Here is a 12,317-nt window from a genome sequence, read left to right on the forward strand (position 1 = left end):
CTATCCCAATGTAGGTGATGAAAGCCCAGTGCCCAGCTAACAACTCATTGTTTCCTTGACAAGCAATGTCTACATCATACCCAGGATACCATGACTTGTATTGCAGGAGAAATTTCTCAAGATTAAGCTAAACATGTAGAGTGAGCCAAAGTTAGACCTTGAGGACCTATGAATGCATGCATGCTAAGTCGCTTCAGTTGGGTCCAACTCTGTGAGACTCTATGGACTGCAGCCCACCAGGCTCCTCTGTCCATAGAATTTCCCAGGCAAGAATACTGGAATGGGTTGCCAAGTCTTTCTCCAGGGGATCTTCCCAACCCAGTGATCAAATCCACGTCTCTTGTGTATCCTGTACTCACAGATGGGTTCTTTACCACTAGCGCTACCTGGAAAGACCTGAGGACCTGTATTTATCTGTAACTTTTTCTCTAGGGCCCTGATTGCATTTTGGAAAGTGAAAGTCGCTCAGTCCGCCGACTCTTTGCGACCCCATGGACTGTATAGACCATGGAATTCTTCAGGCCAGGATACTGAAGTGGGTAGCCTTTCCCTTCTCCAGGGGATCTTCCCAATCCAGGGATCAAACCCAGCTCTCCCATATTGCAGGCAGCTTCTTTACCAGCTGAGCCACAAGGGAAGCCCAAGAATACTGGATTGTGTAGCCTTTCCCTTCTTGAGGGGATCTTCCCAACCCAGGAATCGAACCAGGGTCTCCTTCATTGCAGGAGGATTCTTTACCACTGAGCTATGAGGGAAGCATTTTGGAAGACTCCCCTAAATCCAGAAAAAGGGACTCCTGGGGAGTTGCAACAAACCCTGGACTTCTACTCTAGTGATATTAGAATGTTTTCTTTACCTTATTCACCTCTCTTCAGTCTATAGCAGTTCAAACTTTTCCAATGCATCCTTAACTGATACCAAAGATAAACAGTGTAAGATTGTTGTTTCACTAGGTGATCAGGCTATCACAGAATAGACTATGACATGAGTGAGGCCAGGATCAAAAGGCAGGTAAATACCACCCAGGGAAGACACCAGTGCACAAGGCAGGGTTGCTAAGAACAGAAAACATGTACAGCAAACTGAAATAGTACAGTATTTACTCATAACCAGAGGAAAGAGCACATACAGAATCAACCCCTTGCAATGCAATAGATGCCCATGGCTAATGGATCCATTTCCCTGCCCAGGCAGACAGCATGGCTCCATGAATCCCACTTAGACTCTAGCTCTTGCCCTGTGGGGTCTGAACACAGAAAACTGGTGGCCTGCCTCATGGTCACTGAGGCATGCATAGCTAAGCCATTTTAAGAAGAGTTTACATATGCCTAATACTGAGGCTTGTGCTTCCCAGGTGCCTCAGTGGTAAAGAATCCACCTGCCAACGCAGGAGACATGGTTTGATCTCTGAGTGGGAAGGTCCCCTGTAGGAGGAAATGACAACCTGCTCCAGCATTCTTGCCTGGAAAATCCCACAGACAGAGGAGCCTGGTGGGCTACAATCCATGGCGTCTGTAGAGTCAACTGAGCAACTGAGCGTGCACACAACACAGAGGCATACGTGCGCTGCCTGTGCTGTGGCTCTCTGCATTCTATGTCATCTGTGAGTTTACCACCACTTTCCATACAAAGCGCAAGATTCTTCTTGGGAACACAGCAGTGATGTTGGGCTATGCTTGAACTCTTTCTTCACAATTTTGATCAAATTTATTATTTTTAATTTTCTGCTACTTTTTCCCCCCCTCTAAACTTCATGAGACAGAAGAGCAGGAAGTAGCCACATGTCTATCAGAATTCTGAACACCAAGCACTGACTTTTGGCAAGGTATGCCAAACGTGAAATACAGTATCTGATAAAAGTAAGCACTCGATAAATGTAAAGCTATAGTATTTATTTTATAGTTTTTGATAAAGAAAAAAGCAAATATAGATATGATACTCATCTCTATCGCAGTCTCAGTAGGCTGATAGCTTGCCTTTGAAAGGAGTTTGAATTAATCTGAGAAGAGAAATTATCAGTGTAGTCTTTCATTATAATACACCGCAACAGAACAAGGTTTATTTGTCTGGTTCTATTCCTGATGCTTCACATAAGTAATAGGATTTCAAGCGTTTAATTATTTTCACTAATTAAAGAATTTTTATGAATAAGTTCAAACATACACAAAACTAGAGAAAACTGTGATGAATCTCGTTACCTGTTACCCTGCTTCTACATTTATTAGCTCACATCCAGTCTTGTTTCATCTGTTTCTCCAGCTATTCTTTGAGATACAAATTATTTTAAAGCAAATTTTAGCCTCATATAATTTTATCATAAACATTTCAATATTTGTCTCATGCAGATAAAGACTTTAAAATCATGCCCACACTTTTATATTATCACACATAAAAATAAATTTAAAAAAACTGAGGAATTCTGATTATGGCAGAATAAAGGGATTTGCAAATCATTTTTGAAAAATAAACAAAAAAAATAGTATAAAACTGAATAAATTTTCAAAAGCAAGAATTTGAAGCTGTGGGAATAAATGAAATGCAGATAAATTGAGAGGCATTCAGTCTTTAATAACTGCTAAGGCTTTGCATAAGAACAGCAGGAGTGTGTGTTCTTGCCTGCAGCTGCTCTCATCTCTGTAAGAGATGAGAAAACCAGCTTAGTGTTGGTTTGTGAGAACTGTAGCTTTGCAATGTGAGTGCGGCCATGAAAAGCAACAAATTTGGTGCCGGGGAGAAGAGGCTATATTTGGAGCCCAGGCTTTGACAACTAAATACGGTGGATTTGTTATGAAATACATGGGGGAAACTTACCGCTTTGCTAGTTGTTGTCATGGTCCCAAGATATCATGAAAGTGAGGGAGCAATGAAAGTGCTGAGATAAGCTCTTCATACATCTGACGGATGGGAAAACTATACACATACATGGAGGAGAGCCTAGAAAGGTCACAAAAGAATAAAAGGCAAGACAGATTTAAAAACTGGGTAAGAAGTTTAACGTACACAGCAGATTCCTCCAAATTGATCTACAAGGAGTGGAAGGCTCAGGCATACAAGGTGTTGAAATGTAAAACTGGCCCAATTCATTGACTGACCACTTGTTTATTCAGACAGAAATTTGATCTATAGGTTATCAGACCTGAAAATATAAATAATATTTCAAAACTGTGTAGAGACATTAGCAGCCAAAGGCTGCAAGAAAGACAAATTCCAAATATCCAGAAGGAAGGATAGACTATAGCCCGCCAGGCTCCTCTGTCCATGAGATTCTCCAGGCAAGGATACTGGAGTGGATTGCCTGCCCTCCTCCAGGGGATCTTCCTGACCCAGAGGTCGAACCCGTGTCTCTTATGTCCCAGGCCTTGGCAGGCTGGTAGTTTACCACCAGTGCCACCTGGGAAGTCCCATTTTTATTAGGAAGTAATGTTTTATTTCCTCAATCTTCCTTCTTTAAAATAACATGTTTAAGAATCCTAATTTGTGCAATTGTTTTTTCCATACTTTCTCTTCATTCCAGACTGTTTTACTGTACATTTTCCCAGTAGGCACGGTAATAAAGAATCCGCCTACCAACGCAGGAGACATGGGTTGGATCCCTAGGTGAGGAAGATCGCCCAGAGTAGGAAATAGCAACCCACTCCAGTATTCCTGCCTGGAAATTTCCATGGGCAGAGGAGCCTGGCAGGCAGGCTACAGTCCACGGGATCTCAAATAGTCAGAAACGACTGAGCACATAACACACAAACCAGGGATCTGTTTTGCACCCTGCTGCTGCTGCTGCAAGTCGCTGCAGTCATGTCCGACTCTGTGCGACCGCATAGATGGCAGCCCACCGGGCTCCACCGTCCCTGGGATTCTCCAGACAAGAACACTGGAGTGGGTCGCCATTTCCTTCTCCAGTGCATGAAAGTGAAAAGGGAAAGTGAAGTCGCTCAGTCGTGTCCAACCTTTGCTACCCCGTGGACCGCAGCCCACCAGGCTCCTCTGCCCGCGGGATTTTCCAGGCAAGAGTACCGGAGTGGGGTGCCATTGCCTTCTCCGGTTTTGCATCATACTATTATCTATAATACTTCTTCCCTTGTCACCATCTTTTAATCTTGCCATATGTGTATAATATTGATATTTCTCCAGTCATTTGGGTTTAGTGGAATTCATGCTTGAGTAGATATACTATGAAATACTCACTGGAACAATGTTCGCTAAATTTCTTTATGTTCATCACTTTCTTAGGAGTCTTTGAATTTGAAGAACATTTTGTCTGGCTATAAAATTTATTTTCTTCCTTTGGAATATCTTAAATATATCCTTCCATTGTCTTCTGGAATAAAGTGTTGCTGTAAAAAAATAATAAATGTGATATTCTTTCCTTAAAACTAACTTTAAGGGAGACAGGAGATGTCTTTAAGAAGCTGATATACCCATTCCTTTGCTGCTGTGAATGTTGCCTACTGAAAACTCACAAGTGTTATTTTCTCTAGATGAGAGTTCATAGCTGATGGGCCCATCTTGCTGTGAGATCACATCCTTCTTGGGAAATGACCAGCAAATCATGACTGTCTGATGTGGGGCATGAAAGATTAGACTTCTTGCCTACTGGGAGAAACAATTCTACTGTGCATATATCCTCTTTGGTTCTCATCATCTTGCACACCTTAGACCAGACCAAGGTCTGAACTGAGACCACATCTCTCTCAGATTTGTCTCCTGTCCTACCTAGCTCCCCTCACTCCCTCAAAAATTTTGTTTCTTCTGAAGAACACATTGGCAATAGAATCACATACATGCAGATCTCTGTCTTAGGCCCTATCTTCAGGTAACCTTCTCTTTTCAAATCTTTCTTTTCTTTATTTACCTTAAATATTTGAGTTTGTTTCTAGTTCAGTTATTCCTTACATTATGTTATTCTTTTATCTATTCTTACTATTTTAACTTGCTTTTAATGATTTGTTAAATATTCAATTATTGTTTTCACCAGCTAATGGGTATTTTTTTCAGATTGCCTTCATTTCTATAGTATGACTATTCTGCTTCTTAATTTCTTTTATCCCAATGTAATTTTGTATGGGACTCAGCAGGAATATTTGCCTTTGTTCTTTTTAGTTGACATAATTATTCTTGGTAATTTTAGGAGGAAACTGAACCAGAATAGTTTTCCTAGCCTTACAACTTTAAGATTTCTCTTCTGATATAATCACAGGCAATAAAATGATGACTCTATAATTTCTGAACTATGCTGGCTTTCTCACCTCCCAATTTTAGGTAACACCACTTGTTTTTCCTTGGTATTCCTCTGGTAGACTTTTTGCAATTACTGCAGAGTAGAAATTATCCTGTTTAGCAGTTTCTTTGCATAGGGATTTATCCCAAAAGAGAGCTTGAGTTTGTTTCCTGCATTTCAGGAGCCCAGATAACTTCAGTGCTCTCTGACCTCTAAACTGATGGCTGTCCACCACTCTCTCAGTCTGTTGCTCTTCTCTGATTGGCCCACTAAGGCTTCTAGTGTGTAGTTTTTATGAAAACAGCACCTTTTGTTTCACAGTGGCTGGTAATTATGTTGCTTTTTCTTTGACTTTTCCTCTCACTTTCTGATTCCTTGTGAGTTTTGTTACTGTCAAAAGTTCATTTCCATCCAATCAGATTTGGAGTTTGCAGTCATACGTTTGCTTAACTTTGTTGTACATGCTGACTCTAGGTTTTCAATTTTGTTATCCTAATGGCTGTCAGTTTTTTGGTACAATTTATATGGATTTAGAAATTATGCCACCACTACTACCATCCTTCAATTACTACAGATTTATTAGTAAGTGTTTAAGTTTAGGACCTTCTCAGGTGGCTCGGTGGTAAAGAATCTGCCTGCTAATGCAAGTGATGCAGGAGACATGGGATCAATCCCTGGGTTGGAAAGATCTCCTGGATAACAAAATAGCAACCTGCTCCAGTATTCTTACCTAGAAAATCCCATGGCCAGAGGAGCCTCGCAGGCTACAGTCCATAGGGTCACAAAAAGTTGGCCACAACAACTGAGCATGCACTCACATTTAAGTTTAAGCAGGTAAAAAACAATCACACCAAAAGATACTACGAAACAAACTCCAGAGTTAAGTCAGTTTTGGTAGACTGAGTTAACAGTTTGGATTGCCAGTTTGTAGCTCATTATTTAGCTCCGCATGACTGCTATAGATTTTTGCACTTGGTAAGGATAGGAGATTTTCATATTATTTTATGAATTCATGCTCAGTGCCCTTCACTTTATGTAGATTTTTTTTCTAAACTTTATGGTATGCAAAATTAATGTTTCAGACATGAAAAGGAGGCTAGCATTGCAGGTAGTAGGAAAAAAATGCATAGAGCTCAAGCTCATTTGAATATGGCTTAATTCGTCTTATATCAGAAAGTCTTGGCTTCCTTCCTGGCCTACTAACCACTCTCCTATATTCAGTTTATTTAGTAGGTTTCTATTTGCCAACTAAGGTCCATCTAGTCAAGACTATGGTTTTTCCAGTAGTCATGTATGGATGTGAGAGTTGGACTGTGAAGAAGGCTGAGCACCGAAGAACTGATGCTTTTGAACTGTGGTGTTGGAGAAGACTCTTGAGAGTCCCTTGGACTGCAAGGAGATCCAACCAGTCCATTCTGAAGGAGATCAGCCCTGGGATTTCTTTGGAAGGAATGATGCTGAAGCTGAAACTCCAGTACTTTGGCCACCTCATGTAAAGAGTTGACTCATTGGGAAAGACTGTGATGCTGGGAGGGATTGGGGGCAGGAGGAGAAGGGGACGACAGAGGATGAGATGGCTGGATGGCATCACTGACTCGATGGACGTGAATCTGAGTGAACTCCAGGAGATGGTGATGGACAGGGAGGCCTGGCGTGCTGCAGTTAATGGGGTTGCAAAGAGTTGGACACGACTGAGCACTGAACTGAACTGAACTGAAGAAGCTTCTTAAAATTTCCTTTGACTATGTGTCTCCTTCAGGGTAACAAAGTGGGAGCAAATGTTAGCCTAGGTAAAAAGATGAATTTTTCAAAATATGTTGTTATGATCCTATCATTTTGTGAAGGAAAAAATATTAGAATCATGCTTATTTAGGTTTGGGTATTCATGCTGTCTGTATTAGATGCAGATTTGAGCTAAAAAGCACTATCAATAAGAGCTCAAATTATTTTAATGGCAGGTTGTTAATGATCTCTTACTCTCTCATGAGACTAAATCCTTAAGCTAATAAAAATTAAAATTAAAGCCCTCTCTGCAAACTGGGTGTTCTAAGGAACTAAACCTCTACCACTAATATGAGAATATTGGCATAAAAAGGCCAAGGAGAAGCAGGCCCTGCATACTCAGATGCAGTCTAGTAGCATGCTATTGAAGTTATCTGCAAATGTTATCTAGCCTTTTTTCTTGAATGATGACCTAAGACTCAATCCTGTTTATCCAACTCTTTTCTAATCCCCATAGGTACCACTGGACAGGGGGCTGCAAAGTTATTTTGAGGACCATAGAGTACATATTTTAGACTTTGTGGGGCCCAAGTCTCTGTTGCCTTTATTCAACTCTGCTCTTATACTGAGAAAGCAGTCATATACAAAACAAAAAGGAATGGCTCAGTTGTGATCCAATTAAACTCTCTTTAAGAAAACAGACAGCAGGATAGATATAGGTTGCATAGCAGTTTGTCAACTTCTGCTCTAGTTGTTGCTATTATTCAGTCCCTAAGTCGTATCTGACTCTTTGTGATCCCATGAACAGCAATATGCCAGGCTTCCCTGTCCTTCACTGTCTCCTGGAGTTTGTTCAGACTCATGTCCTTTGAGTTGGTGATGCCATCCAAGCATCTCATCTTCTGCCACTTCCTTCTTCTGCACTCAATCTTCCCCAACATCAGGGTTTTTTCCAGTGAGTCAGCTCGTTGCATCAGGTGGCCAAAATAGAGGCGCTTCAGCTTCAGCATCAGTCCTTCCTATGAATATTCAGGGTTGATTTCTTTTAGGATTGACTGCTTTGATCTCCTTGCTGTCAAAGGGACTCTCAAGAATCTTCTCCAGCATCACAGTTGGAAGCCATCAGTTCTTTTGCACTCAGTCTTCTTTCTGGTTCAACTCACATCCACATGGACCTTTGTTAGCAAAGTGATGTCTCTGCTTTTAATATACTAATTGGGTTTGTCATAGCTTTTCTTCCAATGTTAGCAATATGATATTAGCAAGCACCTTCTACTATCATAGCTGCAGTCACTGTAGTAGTGGTTTTGAATCCCAAGAAAATAAAATCTGTCACTGTTTTCACGTTTTCTCCATATACTTACCTTGAAGTGATGGGATCAGATGCCATGATCTTAGTTTTTTGAATGTTGAGTTTTAAGTCAGCTTTTTCACTCTCCCTTTTAACCCTCATGAAAAAGCTCTTTAGTTCCCCTGCAATTTGTGCCCTTAAAATGGTATCATTTTCATATCTGAGGTTATAGATATTTCTCTCAGCAATCTTAATTCCAGTTTGTTAGTCATCCAGCGTGGCATTTGGCATGAAGGACTCTTCATATGTTATGACAAATTTAGACAGCATATTAAAAAGCAGAGACATTACTTTCCCTACAAAGGTCCATATAGTCATAGCTATGGATTTTCCAGTAACCATGTATGAATGTGAGAGTTGAACCTTAAAGAAGGCGGAGCACAGAAGAATTGATGCTTTTGAACTATGGTGGTGGAGAAGTTGCTTGAAACTCTCTTGGACTGCAAGGAGATCAAACCAGTAAATCCTAAAGGAAATCAATCCTGAACATTCATTGGGAGGGCTGATGCTGAAGCTCCAATACTTTGACCACCTGCTGAGTAGAGTCAACTCAACAGGAAAGATTCTGATACTGGGAAAGATTGAAGGCAGGAGGAGAAGGGGATGAGAGAGAATATGGTTGGATTGCATCACTGAGTCAATGGACATGAGTTTGTGCAAGCTCAAGGACATGGTGAAGAACACGGAAGCCTGGCGTGCTACAGTCCATGGGATCACAAAGAGTAGGACATGACTGAGCAACTGAACAACAACAATAATTCTGCATATATGTTAAATAAGAAGGTTACAATATACAACCTTGATGTATTTCCTCCCTGCTCTAGAACAAGATTATATTGGAGGGTAAGGCAAAGATGGGCTGAATAAAGAACAAAAATGGTATGGACCTAACAGAAGCAGAAGATATTAAGAAGAGGTGGCTAGAATACACAGAAGAACTGTACAAAAAAGATCTTTGTGACCCAGATAATCACAATGATATGATCGCTCATCTAGAGCCAGACATCTTGGAATGTGAAGTCAAGTGGGCCTTAGGAAGCATGACTATGAACAAAGGTAGTGGAGGTGATGGAATTCCAGTTGAGCTACTTCAAATCCTAAAACACGATGCTGTGAAAGTGCTGCCCTCAAAATGCCAGCAAATTTGGAAAACTCAGCAGGGGTCACAGGATTGGAAAAGGTCAGTTTTCATTCCAATCTCAAAGAAAGGCAATGCCAAAGAATGCTCCATTAACCACACAATTGCACTCATCTCACACACTAGTAAAGTAATGCTTAAAATTCTCCAAGCCAGGCTTCAGCAATACATGAACTGTGAACTTCCTGATGTTCAAGCTGGTTTTAGAAAAGGCAGAGGAACCAGAGATCAAATTGCCAACATCCATTGAATCATCAAAAAAGCAAGAGATTTCCAGAAAAACATCTATTTCTGGCTTACTGACTATGCCAAAGCCTTTGACTGTGTGGATCACAAGAAACTGGAAAATTCTGAATGAGATAGGAATACCAGACCACCCAACCTGCCTCTTGAGAAACCTGTATGCAGGTCAGGAAGCAACAGAACTGACATGGAACAACAGACTGGTTCCAAATAGGAAAAGGAGTACATCAAGGCTGTATATGTCACCCTGCTTATTTAACTTATATGCAGAGTACATCATGAGAAACGCTGGGCTGGAAGAAGCACAAGCTGGAATCAAGATTGCCGGGAGAGATAACAATAACCTCAGATATGCAGATGACACCACCCTGATGACAGAAAGTGAAGAACTAGATAGCCTCTTGATGAAAGTGAAAGAGGAGAGTGAAAAAGTTGGCTTAAAGCTCAACATTCAGAAAACGAAGATCATGGCATCTGGTCGCATCAATTCATGGCAAATAGATGAGGAAACAGTGGAAACAGTGGCTGACTTTATCTTTTTGGGCTCTAAAATCACTGCAGATGCTGATTGCAGCCATGAAATTCAAAAATGCTTTCTCCTTGGAAGAAAAGTTATGATCAACCGAGACAGAATGTTAAAAAGCAGAGACATTACTTTGCCAACAAAGGTCAAGGCTATGGTTTTTGCAATAGTCATGTATGGATGTTAGAGTCGGACTATAAAGAAAGCTGAGCACCTAAGAATTAATGCTTTTGAACTGTGATGATGGAGAAGACTCTTGAGAGTCCCTTGGATTGCAAAAAGATCCAACCAGTCATTCCTAAATGAGATCAGTCCTGAGTGTACATTGGAGTGGCTGATGTTGAAGGTGCAACTCCAGTACTTTGCCCACCTGATGCAAAGAGCTGACTCATTTGAAAAGACCCTGATGTTGGGAAAGATTGATGGGAGGAGGAGAAGGGGACATTAGAGGATGAGATGGTTGGATGGCATCACCAACTGAATGGACTTGACTTTGAGTAAATTTCAGGAGTTGGTAATGGACAAGGAGGCCTGGCGTGCTGCAGTTCATGGGTTCGCAAAAAGCCGGACCTGACTAAGCGACTGAACTGAACTGAACTGAAAGGCCTAACCAAATCTTCACACAAAAGGAACATTTAATAAAAAACCCTATCTTGACAACTCTCATTAAGTAAGGAAATGACATTTAGATCAGAGTAACCTACTCTGGGACCAAATTTAGGGGAATGGAATTGAGTGGCATCAGTGAGATTAGGAAGGTTATTTCTGTAGCTTCTCTCTTGTGTACTATATATTTTTAACCATTCTTTCCTTTATTTATACCTTTGTGCTATGAAATGAAACTACATAGACACAGAGAGAATTGATATTTATCTGACTGGCTAACAAATAACAAATCATATAAGAATACCAAAGGAAACTGCTTGAAATATATTGCTGGAGACATAAGAGTGAACAATATCACTTTTGGTAGTTTTTATGCATGAGACATCTAAGACAACTTGTGAATTTAACCCATGTGTTGGGGAAATGCAGTCCTTTAAAATAGATTATGATTCTGTAGTACCTGGTTAAGAAAATAAAATAGGTAATTGAAGAAGTTCAATTTTTAAACAATTATAATTTACCCAACTTGAGACAAAATTATTAAGTTTAGGAACAGCCTACTTTGTTTGGTTTATGTATTCCCATTTTACACTTGAGTATATTTATTATCATGAATAAGAAGTATTTCTCCCAACATATTCTTTTTTATTAAAAAATTATTGTTTTGTATTTATTTTACTTTACAATATTGTATTGGTTTTGCCATACATTGACTTGAATCCTCCATGGGTGTACATGTGTTCCCCATCCTGAACACCCCTCCCACCTCCCTTCCCAAACCATCCCTCTGGGTCATCCCAGTGCACCAGCTCTGAGCACCCTGTATCATGCATTCAACCTGGACTGGCAATTCATTTCACATATGATAATTTACATGTTTCAATGCCAATATCCCATATCATCCTGCCCTCGCCCTCTCCCACAGAGTCCAAAAGACTGTTCTATACATCTGTGTCTCTTTTGCTGTCTCACATACAGGGTTATCATTACCATCTTTCTAAATTCCATATATATGCACTAGTATACTGTATTGGTGTTTTTCTTTCTGGCTTACTTCACTCTATATAATAGGCTCCAGTTTCATCCACCTCGTTAGAACTGATGCAAATATATTATTTTTAATGGCTGAGTAATACTACATTGTGTATATGTACCACAGCTTTCTTATCCATTCATCTGCTGATGAACATCTAAGTTGCTTCCATGTCCTGGCTATTATAAATAGTGCTGTGATGCACATTGGGATACACCTCTCTCTTTCTCGTTTCCTCGGTGTGTATGCCCAGCAGTGGGATTGCTGGGTCGTATGGCGTTCTATTTCCAGTTTTTTAAGGAATCTCCACACTGCTGTCTATAGTGGCTGTACTAGTTTGCATTCCCATCAACAGTGTAAGAGGGTTCCCTTTTCTCCATACCCTCTCCAGCATTTATTGCTTGTAGACTTTTGGAGAGCAGCCATTCTGAGTGGCATGAAATGGTACCTCATTGTGGTTTTGATCTGCATTTCTCTGATAATGAG

Source organism: Capra hircus, chromosome 12 (genome assembly GCF_001704415.2).
Source record: "Capra hircus breed San Clemente chromosome 12, ASM170441v1, whole genome shotgun sequence".
Classification (NCBI taxonomy): Eukaryota; Metazoa; Chordata; class Mammalia; order Artiodactyla; family Bovidae; genus Capra; species Capra hircus.